The sequence below is a fragment of the Leptonotus elevatus genome, chromosome 1 (assembly GCF_054856555.1).
Source record: "Leptonotus elevatus isolate MCC_2025b chromosome 1, RoL_Lele_1.0, whole genome shotgun sequence".
In the NCBI taxonomy this organism is placed as follows: Eukaryota; Metazoa; Chordata; class Actinopteri; order Syngnathiformes; family Syngnathidae; genus Leptonotus; species Leptonotus elevatus.
In genome coordinates, this window is record NC_141239.1 from 23,951,518 (window position 1) to 23,973,018 (window position 21,501).

The following is a 21,501-nucleotide window of genomic DNA, read 5'->3' on the forward strand; positions in this document are numbered from 1 at the left end:
CTAATTACCTCTTCTAGCGCAAATGCGAGGAGGCAGGGCCGTAGCATGGGTTGCCAGCACCCGGGGCAAGTGGAATAAATAACAGCCCCCCCACTGATCCTCACCTCCAGCATGCCCCGCCCACCAGCATGGATATTTTCGTACATCATGCACACACGCTGGAGGCTTGGAATTTATAATATCATTATTTATGCATTATTATTATTATTTTATATACTGTACTTTGTATTGGGGATTTTGTACTCTACTACACTGAACTACACTACCATAGTGAATGTTTGCTACCAAGACTACCATGAAACTACTCAACGGAAACCCTCATTTGCATTTGTATTGGTGATGAGAATACAAATACAGAAAATTAAAACTACTCAACTGATTTGCATTTGTGGGGAAAACAGTAGCATTGGCCAAAGAGATACAACTGTCAACAATGAATTTAATGTGTGATTGATGTCATTGCAACTGCATGCTTAGGGAAAATAGTTAGTAATGTGTCTTACTGCCTCCTACAGGACTGGAGTGGAACAACATTGATAGCAACTTTTAGCAGTGTCACTTTTGGGCAGGATATTCAAAATGTTTAAAGGGAAAGTCAACTTTAAACATTTCTTGACAATAATATGTTATATCATATGTGACCTCACTAGTCTAAACATGATATTCAGATTAATATTGCATTTGATGAATATGAGTTATGAAGCAAAATCCAGCCGTTTTTATCCATCTCAGGGAGCTGCCTTTTTGCCACTATCTGTCAATCAAAGATGACATCACAGTTGCTCAGGGCTCAGGCAACGACCAATCGCAGGTCACCTCTTTTCATACGCTGAGTGTTAGGAGACATTATGCATTTCTCCACAATCTAAAACAGCTACCATGTGTGTGTAAAATAATTCAAAAAATTCCAGCACACCCTGCTTAAAATCACAATTTTCAGAGCGGTGACGTGATTTATATATATATATACTGATACGTGATCAGGCCCATCAGAAGCCCAAATATTTTTATACAATCAATTTTCCATAATATGTCTGTGACGAAGCCTGGTAATGTCATTTTTTGTCACACTCTGATGTCAGACAAATTAAGTTTCTGTCATTCCACTGTATCTAGAGATTTAATATGCTAAGGATCAAGATTTACTGCAAACCCTATGCTGTTAGCCTCGCTAAACTATTTTGATAAGCGCGGTCCTGTCTCTTGCAAATAAACCACTGCTCACTAGGCCTGCTCCGGTCAGGGTTTTATGCTGCCGATATGATCATCTGTGAGTAAGATCGGCCGATATTGATTCCGATCACATTGATTATATGTATTTTTTTCCAATGTATTTATGGTGAGAGAGTGCCATTGGAAATTGAATTGATTGAAACTGCCTGATTATGTAAACTATCCCACTGTTAGGTCACAGTCAGGAAAATTTAGAAACGGCTCACTCACATACACATTTTTGGAAATCGGCAGCTCACAAAATATTTACTTGGCTGTGTAATTTCACACTTGTGGGCAGGCACTCCAGTGACTCAACTATTTGTATGCAAGACATTGAAAAGCCAATTTTCCATAATATGTCCCCTTTAAGCAATGGCGCAGCGCTCTTCTTTATTCTCATCACGTGCAATGAAGCAACAAATCCACACACACAATGATATGCAGCGACTGGAACACAGGTGCACGTCCACCGCGCCGGAGGGGTCCGGATGCGTGCCCCGCAGGGGACTAGTTGGTGACGCGTGGATCAGAAGGCGCATTCGCCTCATGTGACACAGACTAGTCTGCGGGCTGATTATTCAGACAAGCAGATTTATCCTGGAGGGCACAGGCAGAACGGAGGCAGAGTGTTTTGTTTATTACTATTAAGCGCTAGCTCTGTTTGCCTCCGCCATCGCTCAGCGTGCTCGTATTCCGCCCCCGCCGATGCCCGTGGAAGCCAACTTCTCAAAAACCTTAATTTGGTCAATTATTTTCAATTATCCCGCCATCGCCGTTCCTGCCGTCATCTCTTTAGTTCAATTGTGAGCCGAAATCACTTGTTGATTGGCGGCAAAGGCTAATTAGAGGAGGAAGGGAAAAACCAAAACCCCCAAATGGTAATTACCAGTGATTGGTGTCACACAATCACTTGCCGACTCACAACCAATGCGTCTTGTGCTCATAAATGTCCATTTCACTTTGCGGTTCCTTATGATACCATGGAAGGCTGCACGAATTTCTTTTTCCACCTGGGTTAAAGGGTGAGAGCTTTCAAAGACAGCGCTTTAATCCATCAAGGGTGCCATGTCTGTGTGCCTTTAGCACATTTACTTCAAGGTAGCGCGCTCTGTCACTTCAGGTTTTGAGGGGGGGAAAAAACTGCACAGTAGCGGGTGCAGGATTCAACGATGAACTGCTCTGGAGCCTAATAGAGAGACTAGCAAATCCAATGAGCCTCGTTAAAACATTGTTCATTGCTTATTCTGCCTTGTTCTCGCCAAACACAACATTAAACTTTCATATGACTATGCTTGTGTATCTATCTCAGTACTTCTGCACGTGGTTCATACATGTGATTGTCTCGGTCCTTCCTTGTTAACACTCCAGTTTCCCTCAAACTTTCAGGTGCTTCCCCCACTTTTAAAGGAAAAACCTATTGACTTTCGATGCAAGGTGCAACTGTCAAAGATCAAATCAATATAAGCACGTGTGACAACTCTCCACCAGTCACTTTTCAACCCACTTTCACACTGTCAGGAACTATTGTTCCTTATCATGGTAACACTCCATTGATTTAGAAGGACATGTAATGGAAGATGGCTGATCAAAGTAACCAAGGCTGGTTTACAAACAAATGGGGTAATGTATCAAATTAAAATTATAAAATGAACAGTTTGAACACTACTTTGATTTACACACATTTTTCTATTTTGCCAACCATTTTGGCATGGACAAGTGTTAAGAATAGGTTGTGCTTTTTCTCCATCATTGGTTCTTTGATGATCATTGAACGGTACTGTGTCTGTTTTTGGCTTTTAAATTATGCTCAGAAGAAACAAAAAAACTGCTAATGAGTGTTAGGAATCTCTTGGATGAGTGGAAGGATCTGTTGTGCTCTTGCACTACGTAACCATCTGCTCTTTTGATCAAGCATCGCAAGTACAGCATTATATCTTTTATATCGTTTTTGCTCTTAATTAGCCTTCAAAATGGCTCCTTTAAAAAGCAAAACAGCTAGTTAGTTAGGGTTAGGGTTATTTGCTGGTTAATTATAGGAAAAATTAGACATGTCATCGCGAAAAATGAGGATGCATAGTTGTGATTTTACTTTGTAGTCCGGCAAACTACCATCTGTACTATTGAAACAATAATACAATTAGTATCAGCGATTCCCACACCATGTTAATACTTGGGCGGGCCGCCCCACCCAAGAGGTTTTCTAAAACATTTACGGTGTTTTGAAGACTATAAGGCACACTTAAAAGTCTTAAAATATTCTTATGTGTACACCGAGTTCCGGAGTCGTTTCTGATTGGTAGGGTGGTTCACGCTTGTTGCTAGTTGGCTGCTGGCTTGTAACAGCGGCGGACAGAGTGGAGAAGGCAGAAGAGAGTTGCAGCTGTATGTACTCAAATGTGGAGATGGAACGAGAAAGTGAATAAAAAGAGAAAATAAAACGCCAAATTGCAGTGTGACGTCCTGTCTCCTGTACTTCCGCGGAGACGACTCGATTGAACATCGACCGAGACGAGCAGGAACAGATAACAAAATTCTGCCGGTACGTGCAAAACAACATTGGTTTGGCTAAGAAACTCCAGAAAATGGCATCAGCTAAGAGACATGCTTACGAGGCACAATTTAAACTGCAAGCTATCAGTTACGCGGTTGTACGTGGGAATAAAGCACACGCAAGATAATTCCACATCAATGAATCTATGGTTCGGAAGGGGAGGAAGCAAGAAAACGAAGTTGGGGTTTGCCATCATTCCGGGAGGATTAACGAATGAACTCCAACTAGTCATTGAAACTGGGCTTTGAAAGTAAAGTTGCGAGAAGCATGGGAGCGATCAATGAGAGAAAGTGAACACACTCCACCAAAACAAACTGGGAGGCAGCGCCGGCTTGACAAGGTACGCCACGGTATGTGAATGGATTGTGGACGTCTGTGTCTGATGTTTTTCCATTGTTTTGCTTTCTTCTCTGTAAGGAAGATTATTAAAGATTATTAATTTTGGCCAGAATTATCCCATAATATTTTCTCTTTAACCACCGCAAAGCACAGTCAAGTCAAGTTTATTTATATGGTCCTTAATCACACAAGAGTCTCAAAAGGGCTTCACATGCCTACAGTTGACAAATATCAACGACATCCCCTAATCGAACCACAAGAGGGCAAGAAAAAACAACAACAACAACAAAAACAACAAGCAAAAAAATCTCCTTGAGAAGGGACCGCAAATGTGGTAATCCCCCTTTCAGGATGATCAGGCTGCAATAGACTGTGCACTTTATGCTCGCAGTTTGTGCTTTGGGATTGTGTGTTCACGTCCGATCAGTCCCGATCCAGTTTTTTCCACTTATAATCCGATATGACAGTCTTATTTTATTTGTATTATTATTTTTAATATAAAATAAGCACAAAAAATATGGAGTCTCTGAGTAATGTTACAACAACATTTTTACTCTGAAAATTCACTAGAATGCATGATATTAAGTGCAAAATGAAAACATTATTTTTCCGGACCCCTCACCCCCCTCAACGGAGTCCACCCAGCCAAGTAGATTTCAAATCTGTGGGAAACACTGAGTATGTTACTTTCTTCAACACACAGATGTTTGATATAGGGGCGCACAAAAACCTTCATCCAGTGGTGAGAATTCCAAAAGTCCACAGCGCTACCTCTGGTAGCTAGGATGAGCTAACGACGGCTAGCGATGGCTAGCTAGTGAACCACGAGAATCCATCTTGTACTGCTCCCGCTGATTCGTTCGCAAGACCAATCAGGCATTGTTTAGGGCGGGACATGAAGCTGTGACGGAATCATGAAGCCCGAAGCCATTACTTGGAAACAAACAACGAACCAATCCTTTCCCGAGCAAATCACAGTGGAGCAGTCCCAGATTGATATTGTGGAGAACTCCATTGAGTGAAATTATCAACCTGGCTGTTGCCAGGTTATGACCTATCAGGTATTTTTCCATTCCATAGTGTAGAAAAACTCCACATTTCAAAAGATATTAAAAATGATCAGTTCTATATTGTTCTATATCAGTTATCACCAACCTTTTCGAAACTGAGAGCTACTTCTTGGGTACTGATTAATGCGAAGGGTTACCGGTTATATACGCACTTCTAAAATAAATTTGCTCAAATGACTTTTAATAATATTATTATTATATATCATTATTAATAATTAATTATCTTCATTCTTGTGAATCTGAATCGGATTAATTGGCTATGCATGCAAAAACACACAAGGAATAAAACACGAAAAATAACAATGACTAACAGAGGGAGACAGAACGTGAAGCCTGGTCGTTCGCTAAATAGCGCCCCATCCCCAACTTCAAGGGTAAAAAACAAGTCCCAATCTGTGCCCCTTTAAAGGACAGACCTGGAGGGAAAAGAAATGTGAAGACATTGATCATGTTAATGGTTTCTCACAGTAATTAGGAAATTGATTAATATCAATATGAAATACTTTATTTCTATAAATCTCATACATTTTCAAACGATCACTTCAAAAACATTCCTAGGAAATAACAATCAGCAATCTCCGGTGAGCATTTATTTAACTAACAGCCCTGCGGGCTACTCATGTGGTCCTTGGGGGCTAGTTGGTGTTCGCGGGCACCACATTGGTGACCTCTGTTATCTACTACAGAAAGAACTAAAAATCTTCTATGTCTTGAAAAGATAGCTTAGGTAGCTAAGGTAAACCAATGAAATCAGTAACTTGGCTGAATTAGCTGGGGTCATAAGTCAAATCAATAATGTAGTTTCAATAAGCGACCAGGTGCTATTGTTCCATGTCATAGAAAGTAAGTTTTAAAGTAAGCATTATTGGCCCAGGTAACTGGTGGCACAAGTCAAGTCATTACAATTCTTGTGACCTTATGTTGTATATTTGTAATTGACACATGAGGGATATGTTTTTCGATTCTGAATGATCTCCAACACAAGATAGCCAAGGTAGCTACTATCCACAATTTACTCCAATCCTCTTTCTTCAAAACTATTGATATTGTTCTGCAAGTGCAGAAGCCCTATTGATTATGCAAATAGTATCCACGCTTGAAGCAAGGTTGGGCCACAGGTCATCATACAGTGTTGTATATCTTGTTATCTTTTCCCCATCAGCACTCCACACATTGCAATTTTCAACCAATTGTCCTCAACGCCAATCAGAGAGTTCTTCACTAGGACTCACTTATGCAGCATTAAAAGACACAATTTGAAGCTCCAAACAAGCTGATTAGATCAATGCATGTAGTTCTTCTTCAACCGAGTGAAAGAAGGAACGAATGAGGGGAGGGCCACAGCTCTGTTCTCTAAGAACCGCAATTACTGTACAATAAACGCATCTTTGTTGGAGCGTGAAAGAAGATAATCAGATGGTGCGGCTCAAGGTTTTGTAGCCAGTGACTGATGCTGATCAAAACAGACTATGTCAGAATAGTGTATCCTTTGAAAAATGAAAAAAAGAAAAAAAAAGATGGTCCAAAATTAAGCCGCTTGGGCTACTGTTGGTGGGCTACCTAAGCAGTGGTTACTCATGACTCCCCTAATGGCATTATAGTCTTAATGAGTTGTAATTGGAAGGCGATCTTAACTTGCGGGGCTAATTGCATCTGATTAAAGACAATATTAGTTTTACTGCTAGCAAATTGGCAGAGGAGGGTGTAGCGTGTTCATATGGTGGGGGGTGTTTGAAGGTTTAGAAAGATCAGTGGCGTCCTTGCGGCGAGCTGCAAGTAAAGGTGAAGAGCACAACTCACCATTACAGCAATTAGTGGCGTACATTAGAGCAACAACGTTACTTTGGCTCCACTGATTCCACCGGTTGGAGCCTCACAGTGCTTGTGTGTGTTTGGGAATTTTCCACCTCCCATTTCTCATGAGTGAACGGGTGAAAATCTTCTTAAACCAAATTTGCAGTGTAATTTGTGCGGTCGACGGGCGGACAATCAATATTAGAGAAAATGAACGGGCCGCCGCTCAAAGCTGGGAAAGCCGAGCCCCGACCTTCTCATTCGAGAGCTACTCCAAATATTTGAGGTTTAATGAATCGTGAAGCTAACTGGCCTGGATCTAGTACTTTGCATTTGAGGGAAAAATTTATTAAAACCTGTTGTGATGTTGAAACTAGAATATAGTATTTGAGGTAAAACACATGGAATTTTGAAACCATATTTTCATCAATCCATTTTGGGTCCCATAGTTTCCAGCTGACTACACCCTGGACTGGGGTTGCCAGATTAGTCAATCACATTCAATCACACACAGCTCACATTTTAGGGATTAAAACTCAAGCTTCAGATTTTTTGCAGTCAACGCTAAGGTGGCCACAATTGAGTCGTCTTCGATTAAATGATGATCCATTCATTTTCCTAACCGTAATTCCTCACAAGGGTCGCGGGGGTGCTGGAACCTATCCCACCTGCCTTTGGGCAGTATGCGGGGTACACCTTGAACTGGTTGCCAGCCAATTGCAGTTAATTGATAATGTGATGAAAAATTTTTCAGTTGTTAATATGCTCATTCAGTAACATTCAGACACTTGTTCATCCTTTCACATCCAAACACATTCACTTACCTCACAGACAGTCAGAAATGGTAAAACCCTTAACCCGAATTCACATAACACAACTACAGGGTTGCTACGTGCAGCAATATTGATGGATATGAAATATAATAATATTAATAATATAATATTTATAGATAGACTTGCGCATTTTGCAAGCGACCGCGATCTTATTTTAGGTGATGTACAGTATCTCCACGCGCTTGAGGCACCAATTAGTTAGTTTGCTGCTCTGATCGACCACCTGTTGCTTTCAGCTCGGTGTCTGCATTGTAAATGCCAAAACACATTGGCGAGTAATTGACTTCACAGCGTAATCAGCATTGCGGAGTGGTAAGCGGTTCAACCCCGAGCACAAATAGACAGTCAACCTTTCACACTGATGCAACTCACGCGTGACCAGTGATATCAGGAATGTGTTACAAAGTTGGGGCACATTACTCTAAATTAAGTACGTTTTAGATTAAAGACTTACCCAACACATTTTTTTTTCCACGCAAGTAATCGGACTACAGTTACTCTTTAATCCTCCCTGAAAGTTACTTTTGTGAAATGCACATGATTCTATATTCAAGCAACATCAGCATTTCAGAGAAAGTGACATTTTACACCACAATAAGCAGCTGTAGTTCACTGCCGTCTGGATGCAGTAGTGACAAAAGATTATTTTATTTTATTTTTTAAAGCGCACACACTTTTGATCCACGGTGGCTCTCTCGCGCATTTATCTTGTTGAAAACGAATGGTCAATGAAGAATAAAATACAGGAGGAAACCTGATTCCTAACACTATTTATAGTACTTACTAAAATCATTGACAAATAGCAATACATTATACAACATGTAAGAAAGGGAAACTGGTACTGAACATAGTGAAAGGCATTATGAGAGTATTCAAATTAACATTCCACGTCTGAGTGAGGGTGTGACATTATCATTTTCAGAGCATTGAGACTCGGGTGGCGATAACAGCAAGGAGAGAGAGATTTGCATTTTCAAGATGCAAGTACAGTCACTACATTGTGTATGCTAAAAACACAGACTACGTTAACATGCAGGCAATAACCCTTTTAAAACCCGAATATTGGCAATAGTCGGGTTTTGTAAAGCCATGTAAACACATGCAATAACCCGAATATGTACCATTGGGTTACCCTTTTCACAACCCAAATTCTGGTTCGTATAAACGCATTTGGAATACCTCGATTAAACGGTGCATTGTTTTTCACTGTACGCATGCTCACTATTTTCTTCTTCGTTTGTTTGAATTTTTAAAGATTCTTAGTCTTTGTACTAACGACTTGTATGCGCACTAAAGAAGCCTCGCTTGAATATATTAATTTCACTGCGGCGTTTTCATGTTATTTTGTGTCTCTATGGCGAAAATGCCACATTTTTATGTATACACACGTACAGTATATACAAACATATAAATCTGTGCTTCTGGTGTGTAACCCTCCGGGGTAAACATAACAAGGGAGCAATGAACCACACTTCTAGAGCAAGGAGGAAACTGACTACTTTAGCGTGGTTTAGTGACATGAACGTAGAACGTTATAAGCAGAAATTACATCTAATGACGTAATGACCACACGTCACGATCAAATCTTCCAACTGAGCACAAATGATCAAACGGGAGTAGCTCTGTCCGCCACGCATATAAACGGATTACCTCGAGTCTTTCAGAAACCGGAATTCTGACCTCAAGATTGACTGCGTAGTTTCAATAACTTTATGTAAAAAAATTTAAATAAACGGAGCGCAGGGCAGTATGTATTCAGTCGCACCAGATTGTGTAACTGCAGGAGGGCCCCAATTTTTATCATTTTATTTATAATAACAATGTACATTAAACATTTTGAGTTTTGCCATTACAACATTAATAGTTAAATATGTAAAGTAAATAAGACTGTCTTTATTTAAGACAAAAATATATTTTTGTTAATTGTGGTCTAGGACAAGTATCAAATTTATTTTAAATGGAATACTGAAAAGACAAATTTTTTGTTTCAATTTGAATAATTATGATAAGTCAAAAAGGTTGCTGTCTTTACTTTATTTTTATTAAAAAACTAACTGTTCTTAAACGTCACTGTTAAAAACACACTTCCAATTAAGTGGCAAAACCAGGTGTCATTTCTATGTTAAGAGCTTGGTCTGTATATGCTAATTGTAACTATTAAAAAACCTGCAATCTAACATAGTTTATTACTTTTTCAAGGTAAGTGTGGCAACACACTGCCCACAAAGTATGAGGACAAACCTGGATGGATGTTACAGTGTCAACTGTCAACTTCGTAAAACCTTTATTAACATTACAGAAAATGTGCAAAAATAAATAAATTACTCTTCAAATTGTAAGCAATTCATCGTTGTAGGCTTTCGACTCTGGACTCTGGACTCATAAGGTTCACATGCAGTATACAGTCACCTTATTTAACTACAGTATGTCTGCAAAATACAAATACGCTACTAAATGACAGCCAGTCAAAAATGTTATTATATTATCTTTATAAGGCCATCATTTATGATACAGCTGTGGTTTTGAAACTCATTAGATCGTGTGGATGTAACTAATGAAGTGACACGTGCAGTCTAAAAGTATATATAAAGATGCATGCAATGAGTAAACAACAGTAATTGCCCCCCTTGCCTCCGTGCACTGACACAAAAAAAAAGTGTGCCGTGGACCAGCAGTGATTTAAAGCCAGACACAAGAGACAATAGTAAATTACGCTTATATGAGGCATCATTTCCTGCTCTTCTTAAGCACTCGCTTAATTGCCATTCTCACCTGAGCAATTGTATAATTTCCTGTATTTTTCTTCTCCTCTGCCCAGAATATGAGTCTATAATGAGCTGTGGGTGTCCCCCAAAGCAAGGCCTGGCGCTCAGAAATAGGCTTCGCTAATTTACCAATTAGAGTGCAAGTACCCCAAGTCCACAGTCCCCCCCCCCCCCCCCCCTCACTTTGATTGTTCAATCTCTGCAGTGATCATCACTCCAAACTTGGCCCGGGCGCGTGTGCTCGTCCAGCTTTGTTCAGACGCAAGGTCCCACCTGCACTTTGGATATTACTCCAGCCCGGCGTGCCTGGCGGGGAGGCGGAGGACGTGAACGTGTCTACCTCGGTAGCGCCTCGCTTTTAAGTGCATCTGGGACCGCTTTCGCTGACCAGGAGGATGAGAGTTGGCAACGCAGAGGGGATGGGGGTAGGGATGGGATTGCGGGGAGGTGCGTTGGACATGTGGAGATGAGAAAACTTATGAGAAGTAAGATGAAGTTACCAAGCAGCAAAGTGAAAGTTAGCTGGAGGTGCAAATGTAATTTATGGTTTGAGAGGAGCGCGTGTTGTGTTTCTCGCCTTGATTTGTGCCGCCATTAAAACTAAACCGGAGGACAAATAGGAAATAAAATGAAAGAGGGGGGAAAAAAAGCCTTCACACAGCAAATATCAACAGCTCGGCGCTCGCTGCTGCTTGTTATTATTCTGCGTGTGAGGCAATCAATACGTGGGAGGTCATTTATCAGTGCCTTTTTTTTGTGCCAGGGTCAGTTATATTTTCACCACGCCAATAAACGCTCGCTATAATTCCTTCTTATTTCACAGGATTCCCTTGTTTCCAGATCCTCTTGGGATGACAGACTCAACAACATCCACAGGCAAGTCAAATATTTAGCGTGTAATCAAGGAAAATGGCTTTCACAAATGCCAATATTTGAGTCATTACTGTTTTGACCTTTTGCCTGTTGACATTTATTTGCAGTCACTATTTTATCATGTGATTACTTGAACACGACTGGAATATCCAATGAATCGGTGACGCGTTTAATATGTTTTTTGCGTGTCGGACTGGTGTCATAAATCCTCTGTAATTTGACTTATTAGGACACAAGATGCCAAAGACACACATTTAACTGTTAGATGACTTCAAGCTTTAAAGTGACAAAGTGTAGGATTTAGTGCTATCTAGTGGTGAACTAATAGAATGCAATGATTTTGAAGCACGTGCAGTACGGATCCTCAGAAAGACCACACTGCAAGTTTATCTATCTGGCTGCTTCGACCAACTACTGGAGAAACAGACCATACTGTTACAGGCCAAGCCTGGCCCTTTAAGGAGTGGTATTATGGGGGATAGAGTGTTGCAGTGCTGCGCTTTGGCACAGGGGGAGGTGTTGGTCTAAGGGAGTGAATGGATGTGGTGGAGCTTGCTCTGAGCACACTGTACGTTGGTGAAAAGCAGAAATAGTTTGTGCGAAAGCAACGAAAAGGGAACATGCCTGTTCAGTCTCTGTACCAGGGAAAGAGGCTTTAACAATACCAACGCCGATTCCAACTTGCCTTCAGTCCGCCCATGATCATGGAACAAAAAGAGAATTCGACTGGTTCGTAACCACCACCAACTCTTCGCTGCCATTTCTTCGGCGCACACTCAACACGTCACCGCCAATGTCGTCATCCGAGCACGACTACCACTAGGCCCAAAAAACACCGGACTCATGGAAAACGTGGAGTGGATCATTGTCTCCTTTGCACTTTTCCAAGAAGTAATACCAACACCAAATTAAAAAGAGAACTATTTATCTGTTGTAGACCTGGGAGTTAGGCTTGACTCACATCTCTCATTCGATACCCACATCCGTCACCTATGTAAGGTTTCCTTCCATCACATTAAAAACATTGCCAAAATTCGTTCCTCTCTCTCTCAACCAGATGCGCAGACGTTGATCCATGCCTTTATCTCCTCCAGGTTGGACTATTGTAATGCCCTTCTCATCGGGACCCCAGACAAGAGCCTACAAAAACTACAGCACATCCAGAACTGTGCTGCCCAGGTCCTCAATTCCCTCCACTGGTTGCCAATTCAATACAGAATACATTGTAAAATCTGCCTGCTCACCCACAAATGCATTCATCAAACTGCCCCTGCCTACCTCAATGAATTACTCACCCTCCACAATGCCACACGACACCTTTGCTCCTCCTGCCTTCACCAGCCTAGATCCAGACTCTCTACCATGGGCGACAATGCCCTTCCAGAGACCCTGAGGGCTCCACAGACTGGAAGTTTTCTTCTTCATTTTTTTTAAAGGCCTCAAGACCTTTCTTTTTAAAAAGGCCTATTAATTATTATTATATTATTATTATTATCACTAATTACAACCAATTATTATATGGAGTGAGTGAGCAAGCAAGCAGCCCGGCAAGCAAGAACTAGCTGTAGCGCGACCTATGTAATAATACAATTAGCGATCACTAGACCTAGTTGAAATTGAATAAATTATTAGTTCACTACTAATAATTGCACTAAATCCTACACATTGTCCCTCTGTGCAATAGACTAATCAGATGAACCCCTTGTATGGAGTCACTGCCAAGTCTTAAAGTGGAAGTCAACCTTAAACATTTCATGACAATAATAAATGTGACCTCACTAATCTAAACATGACATTCTGATTAATATTACATTTGTGGAATGAGAGTTATGAAGCAAAATCCAGTCGCTTTTATCCATCTCAGAGGGTGCTGTCGACTGAAAATTACATTAATGTTGCTCAGGTCTCAGGTACAGTGGAGGACAAGGAATATACCTTATTGACAATTCCGAGATGACATCACAAGTCAAGATGGCTGTCAATTTGGTGACTGCTCATTGAAAAGTGTTGGACTTTGGATTGTTATAATTTGATTTGTGAGGATTATTTTGATTTCACAATGTGATGAGATGTCGTTTGTATGATAGTCACAGGAAAAAGCATTACAATCTGCCGTTTGTTTTCACCGTATAAAGGAAGCATTTGCATTGTGTTGTTATTAGGGACATATCAGAAATGCCCAGATGTTCGAAAATGTCAATAGAAGTTTTTAAATAAACATTACACTCACATAATAATAATTAATAATACCCCACAGCTAGTTTTAATAACAGCCTATTAGGGCAACATGACTGCAAGACTTGTAGCATAAAAGTAACTTACAGTTATGGTTTGTTCTAAATAATAGCTAATAGTTTAGCTAATAATAGCTTAATGCCTGCTGATCTAGTACAAACTACTTTATTAAAAAAAAAAAAAGAAAAAAAAAAGATTTTTCAATACAATTAACCTAAAGGAGCAAATCAATATTAAAATGGGATCTTTAAAAGGTGCTAAACTCGAGTTAACATGATGCTTCCCTTGAGTGCTTGCTGTAGCTTCTTTCCTTTTTCCCTTTTCAGTCTCTCCTTTCTAGGCATTATGCTACAATTATTAGATAAATAGACCAATTGTAACCAAACGGACCAATGGCACGAGAATGAATAAGACTGACTGTTGTCATTAAAAGAAGGCAAAAGGGTATTTTTGACAAGCAATTGACAATTCCAAACCACCGGGCATTTCGGATATTTTCACAATGCAACTCAATGCAAATGCTTCGATCACCAATGACGTATTGGATTGTTTTTGCCTGTGACTACTAGCATATTACAAACCAGACACAAACAACAGTACATCACATTTTGAAGTCAAAATCAAATGACAATGATCCAAAGTCCAATGCTTTTCAATGCACGGATCATAGAGAGCTTCCTTTCACCGCCATTAGTCTTACTATGTGGTGGTTATCAGGTTATCTATTATTGAATTAGCATATAGCATTTTAAACTAGGTGGCTAATATATGCTCAGTTGTTTGTGAAGTATGAGCCATGCTACTTCACAACAAAATGATTATAGGTAGGGAATAGAGGGCAAATAAACAATACAATTTCACTGAATTTATAACACAGTTACCTGGCTGGGGTGGAGCATCAGGGAAAGGAGATGCGTGTGTGTGTGTGTGTGTGTGTGTGTGTGTGTGTGTGTGTGTGTGTGTGTGTGTGTGTGTGTGTGTGTGTGTGTGTGTGTGTGTGTGTGTGTGTGTGTGTGTGTGTGGGTGTGTGTGTGTGTGTGGGTGTGTGTGTGTGTGTGTGTGTGTCTGTCCCACACCGCGACCGTGGGTAATTAGCGTTCACGTGACAAAGGAAGCGAGCGAGCGAGACAGAGAGCTAGGTCGGGTGCGTGCGCACGCGCGCAGGTGACGCATATTGGGTTTTTTTCCCATACGCGATTAATCATGCAGTTTTTCTAAACAATTGTGTGAACATTCACTTGTCCTCAGTAAAGTGTTTATTTACAACAACAACAAAAAAACGAACTTTCCAAAGGGCACTTTTTTGAGAGAGGGCAGAGGGGCAAGGGTGTGAGCACCACTAGGGGTCTACCTGTGCACGCCTCAGCTTCAGAAAACAGGTCAGCTGTGATTGGTCGTTGCCTCTGAGCAACATTGATGTCATCTGAAGTTGACAGCAAGTGGCAAAATGGCTGCCCTCTGAGATGGATAAAACCGGCTGGATTTTGCTGCTTAACTCATATTCCACTAATGCAATATTAAGCAGAATATCATATCTAGACCAGTAGGTCGGCAGAGAACAGATTGTCAAAAAAAACCAAATAATGTTGGGGTTGACTTCCCCTTTAAGTGAGGTATGAAATCAGCATACTTGTACTACTAACACAAAGAGAGGAAATAAACCAAACATTTTATTTAGATATATCATTTAATTATATTTCAATGGCAGTTCTTGTTACGCGTATGTGTCACAAAAAAAGTTTCATTCCAGATTCCAGGGTGTTAGCTCCTCGTTTGTTTGTTTTTTTTCAAGAGCTGTGAGGGGGAAAAAAAGACTAATTTTCAAGTAATCCAAAAAGTGCCATGTGCTCTCCCAATTACAGTGCATCACTCTTTTGTACAAAACCCCGCTAGATTCCCACGAGACGTGTGAAACAGTGTGATCAGGCGTTAGCTTGGGCACCTGGCTCAGATGTTAGTTGTCAGCCAGTGCGCATTCCGCGGCTCATTGAAACTGCGGAACAATTAAGGTTTAATTTAGGAGCAGCGGAATGAAGGCGCTCAGTCTCCAAATAACATCAAATAGCTGCGCCGGGACCGAGGGAGAACTAATTACCAGATAGAAGAGAAACACTCTGGTTGTGATCTTCACTACACTAGCGCAATTGTGAGCTGAGCTAAGTGCTGAGTGGCGCGTTTGTCGCGTTGCAAATGACATGTTGAAAGTCATTACAGACTCTTTAGTTAGACCATGAACTTGATTCACTTTGCGCCATCAAAATGAAGCGCTCCTTGCACTCTTTTACTTTTGCTGATTAAAGATGCCACTAAGAATTGTTTTGGGTTGGCTTCACGGAATTAGCCTGGCAATAGCCAGATTGATTTGTGCTTCACGCGAGAAAGTTCTCTACAATATCAGTCTGGGACTGCTCCGTGTTGATTTGCTCGGGAAAGGCGGGCATGCTGTACAACACTTCAAGCTGATTGGACGTAGCAGAATCGTGTGCACGTCTACCTAACTATTGTTTCGACCAATCATGGCAAAGGATGAAAATGTCACCGACATGCGACTGTTGTGACTAGCTGATATCACGGTGTTGAGTTTATGTTGTCGGTTTTGCAATGTTGATTTGCGGATACAAGCATCTAATTCAGCGAGAACAGAATTAATTGCAGCGTCCACGCATTCTTCCACCGGTGTCGCCATGTTTGGTTTGTTTCTTCCCACGGCTTTGGCGCTTCTTGTTTTCGTCAAATACAATGTCGCTCTGTGATTGGTCTGAACCACCAGTGATTCGTATCGGTGGAAATCAATGGGAGCGGTACAAGATGGATTCTCGGGAGTTTGTGAATTCACAAATACCGCAAGAATACATCTTGCGAGAGCAAGGTTATCGCAAAATGCCATGTTGCCAGAGCAAAACTCTCCTAATTCAGCGATCCTCCCATAAAGGGGACTTATTCTGTAAAAATCCATTATTTAATATAACAATATACAAATACCGGTATTTGTGTCTTGTGTTGAGAATAAAAAACTATTTGTTCCATTTTGTTATAAGTCTGTAACATAAAGCACTGCGTGGATGTGGATACCTTTCCAGATGCACTCTATGTACCCTGTGACTGACTGGCGACCAATCAAGGGTTGAGTCTGCCTCACGCATTAAGTCAGCTGGGATTGGCTCCAGCTCGCTCAACCTTCAACAAGATACTTTAAGTGGCAAAGAAAATGGATAGACGTCTTCATCAAGAAAGCTGTTTTGTGGCACTTAAGTTTGTGTGTCTTTTGTTGTCATGGTTACAGTATTAACCCTGAGCTTTTTCATAAATGTTGTTTTGAAAAGCCAAAGGTAAAATCACATGTATTATTCATGAGCATGACAACATTGTAGGCGGGAAAACTGCTGTAAAATGGAAAAACTGCACTTGAGACTCATTATAGTCATGTAGCTGGGTACATAAATGCAGGACGGAGAAATAGTGGAGACGTCTGGCTAAGAATCCTGGCGGAATGGCGGGAACATCTGGTTCCAATGAGAGCGTTTTTGGGGATGTTTCAAGTCATTGTGCAAACATTGTGGGTGTGTGACTGAAGCGTAAGGGACTCTCGCTTTCTTTTGCCCTCGATGACTGATTAATAATACAGATGAGAAAAACGCCATGCAAGAATGAAAGCAATGGGAGTGGCTGGAAGATGGGGGGGATATCAGTATGTTGGAAAATAAAACAAAACATTCTGGGAAGCAGAGAACACAAGGTTATTGGCACGCGTGGAGAAATGTTGGCTCCGTAATGGGGTGACGGAGAGTTCAGGATCGTGCAGGAAACGGTAAATAGGCGCAGAAATGGATTGTGCGAAAACACACGTAAATGATGGACTGAAAAGAGGACTGAATTAGAGAGTGAGAGGAGAAGAGATTGAAAAAAAAGTTGAGAGAAAAGATTAGAGACGGGAATTGAACAGTCCCTTGTGACAATTTGCTTGATCCATCCCCCTACTTTATTACAGACGTACTGTACAAGCCTGTACTAACCACTTCCTGCTAACATCTATGAACAAAACAGCATCATTACGGAGCTTGAAAGGTTGTGGTTATTGTTTCTTCTTAACATAAGGTACACCTGCACAATCTAATTAGATCAAAAATATCAGGGAGTGATAAAATATTAATAACATCTCATTAATAATCTTCATTTCTGATTGACACTGTCAGAATGGAAGGTGTATTATTAAACGTAGTTTCATCATACTGGAAGCAATTCCCATCAGGTTTAAGATTAGTGGCCATCTATGAGTTAGTAAGTCCTTAGCCTTGGCCACCTTAGGGCTGTATAGGGCAGACATGCGGATATACTGTACATGGAGACAGTCTGAGTTTCTCAGTATAGTAGTATTAACTCTTTGACCGCCATAAACGTTATAAAACGTTTAGTAAAAACCTACGGAAGGGCGCCGAGGACGTTAAAAGACGTTCACTATGTTTTTTGGGGTTTTTTTTGGAAACGGGTGGAGGAAAGCCTTGGGCAGCTGTGCTGAAAGTATCAAGCAGATGTAGTTAGTATAATGACTCGTTTTGGCCCCTAGATGGCAGCGATGACTCTTTGCACAAGGTTGGATGGGCCGCCCACCGTGGGCGTCAGTAGAAGACGTGAGGCGGAGCTAGAGTGTTGAGGGGACAATGGCTGATGAAGCCACAATGGCGACCGGTTGCAAGCAGCTCACGCTTGAGCATTTTTTTCAAAGACGGAAAGCATCGATCAATACTAAAAAGCGCATTGATGTCGACGATGATGATGACTCCGAGCCTCTCCGGCTAGCGCTGCTAACGCCGAAAAACGCGCACAATAACCGACCGGGTACTTCTACACAATCGGACATTCGATCGGGCGATGGAGAGTTGTCGAAAAGCATCGACCAATGCACATTGATGATGATGATGATGATGGTGAATGCCGAGGTTGACGCCACAGTTGGACGCCACAGTTGGACGCGGCCTTTATTCTCACATCATAAAGCATCACCGGCTAGCGCTGCTAACGCCGAAGCTGCACATGCGGACATTTTGTCGGACAATGAAGAGTACCCCGAGTCCAATGCATATTCATCGGAGGAGCGGGCACAGTCTGATCACGGAGAAGACACTAGTTCTGGACTACGATGCCACCATGAATGGAGTGGATAAGATGGATCAGAACATCTCTTACCACCCGGTATAGCAACTGAAGGACATGAGGAAGCCAGACGTAACACCACCGTAACGTAACCGTAGCATGATCCTGATATTAGACTTTATGGCAACACACACTGCAGTATATACTTGCTATTCCCCGAAAAAAAACGGCCTGCAAGAAAGTGTAGCTTCTGCACGCGAAGAGGCAATCTGTTGTGCAAATGCTGTTGCGTCTCCTTGCACGCAGGAGAGTGTTACACAAAAAGAAAAACTGTCGTTGAAACATCCACATATTTGTAAATAGCACCACAGTTGCACACATTTGTAAATAGTTTGCCAAATTGTTGTCAAATTGTTACACTGTTGAATGTAAATAAATGTATTTTGCTATCAAAAAACACTTTTTCATTCTTGGTGGTAGTGTTTTATAGAAGTAAAGCACTATTTAGGTGTTTGTGGCATCATTCATGGACAAAAAGAAGTGTAAAAGTCACTAGAGTGCATGAAATAATATCGTTTCACTAAAAGCTTGATTTCTCCGTATTTTAGTCCAAAACAAGCGAAATCGGATGAAACTAACCATTTTCTATTGTTGATTACTAAATAACGGAAAAAGGTAGAAACAAACTTTTTTTTCTGATGAAAGATGAAAGTTCAATCTTTCATTTGGTAGTATGTGTGTTTCCATAGTCCAAACAGAACATTTTCTGTGGACCTTGAAAGATCAGTCAAAATGCTTAAATCGGCTGGCACTGACGGCATCCCTTTTCTGAAAACGTCTGGCAGTCAAAGAGTTAATTTCGTCAACGAAAACTAAACAAAAATAATTTCGTCAACACACATTTTTCATTGAACTAAAACCAGACTAGACTAAAACCCTCATTAATAAACAATAACTGGTAATAAAATCAGTATGCATTTTTGTCGACTAATAAAGACAAGATGAAAATGTACTTCACTTAATAAAAACTAGACTAAAATCTATGGATTTTAGTTCACGAACAAAAACGAGATGAAAATGATATGATTTTGTAAAATCTTGTCTCTTGTCTCTGCTAACCCCCTTTCAAAACTGCAACTAGGCAACATGCACAAACCCATGGGACAGACAGACAGACAGACAAAATGCTTAAATCGGCTGGCACTGACGGCATCCCTTTTCTGAAAACGTCTGGCAGTCAAAGAGTTAATTTCGTCAACGAAAACTAAACAAAAATAATTTCGTCAACACACATTTTTCATTGAACTAAAACCAGACTAGACTAAAACCCTCATTAATAAACAATAACTGGTAATAAAATCAGTATGCATTTTTGTCGACTAATAAAGACAAGATGAAAATGTACTTCACTTAATAAAAACTAGACTAAAATCTATGGATTTTAGTTCACGAACAAAAACGAGATGAAAATGATATGATTTTGTAAAATCTTGTCTCTTGTCTCTGCTAACCCCCTTTCAAAACTGCAACTAGGCAACATGCACAAACCCATGGGACAGACAGGAGGTGGATTCACGGTGAATAGTTAAAACATTTTAAATTATAGCTATAACCTAACATTAATCCAACGGCTATAACGTTCCAACATTAATGTTAATAAAAAAAAAACTAACTAATGCTGGTTGATAGCCATAAGCCATAGTAGCCACTTACTGTAATGTGTCAAGTTGTTTTTCATCAAAAAGATAAGAGAAAATTTCATGTGAAATTGTTTTAGATCCGAAATGTTCAACATTATCTGCTTACAATTTTTATTTTATTTTTAGGCCTACAGGGCTAAAATGATTGTCCTGACTAGTAAACTAGACTAAAACGTTGACTGTTTTTGTTGACTAAAATTAGACGAACAAAATTGTTTTCTTGGACTAAAATAAAGACTAAAATGCTAGATTTATAGTAGACTAAAAATGGACTAAATAGAAACGGGATGAGGTTGACTAACTATGATAGAAACTAACAAGTGTGATTGAAATTGGACTAAAACTGGGACTAAATTTTAAAATGGCCGATAAAATTAACACTACAGCAGATATTAGTTGTTCTTTGCTGAGGATAAAGAATATATGCCTGCGAGTATTGTTTCAATGTTGGTCTCAATGTGTTGCTGCATTGTTTGTGTTCAAATATGTTCCATAGATTATTATTACTTATACAGTAAAAGCGCAACATAGATGTTTTTTGTTTAGTTTGACAGCAACCGAGTGTGGCAATAAACAGCTTGAAGCCTTTTTTTTTTTATCTTTGTTTAAGTTTGTTGAGAGGTCAGTTGAGTCACTGCCATACAGTTCTCGTATCTCAAGGTTGCGCTAAAGGTACCACTGTACTTGACAACAACAACAAAAAACATTCAAATATGGCACGGTTTTAACAACACACTTGTTTGTGGTGTGGGAAATTTAAAAAGTCATTTAATTTGGCTTTACAGGGATTTCAATGTATGTTTTATGATGCTTGGAGGAAATTGACTTTACATGAGTTCCTATGGGAAAATGTGCTTTGAAATGACAACATAAAGCAACCCGACCAAACAGATTATGTAGGACTTTGGAAGTTCCGCTGCATTCAAAGTGACTTGGTACCAAGAAGAGCGAGGTAAAAAGACATCAGTGTCTCCGTTGAAATTCTACAAGTGAAACAAGTAGAACAGTACATAATTCAAACCAAGCATTTAGTCG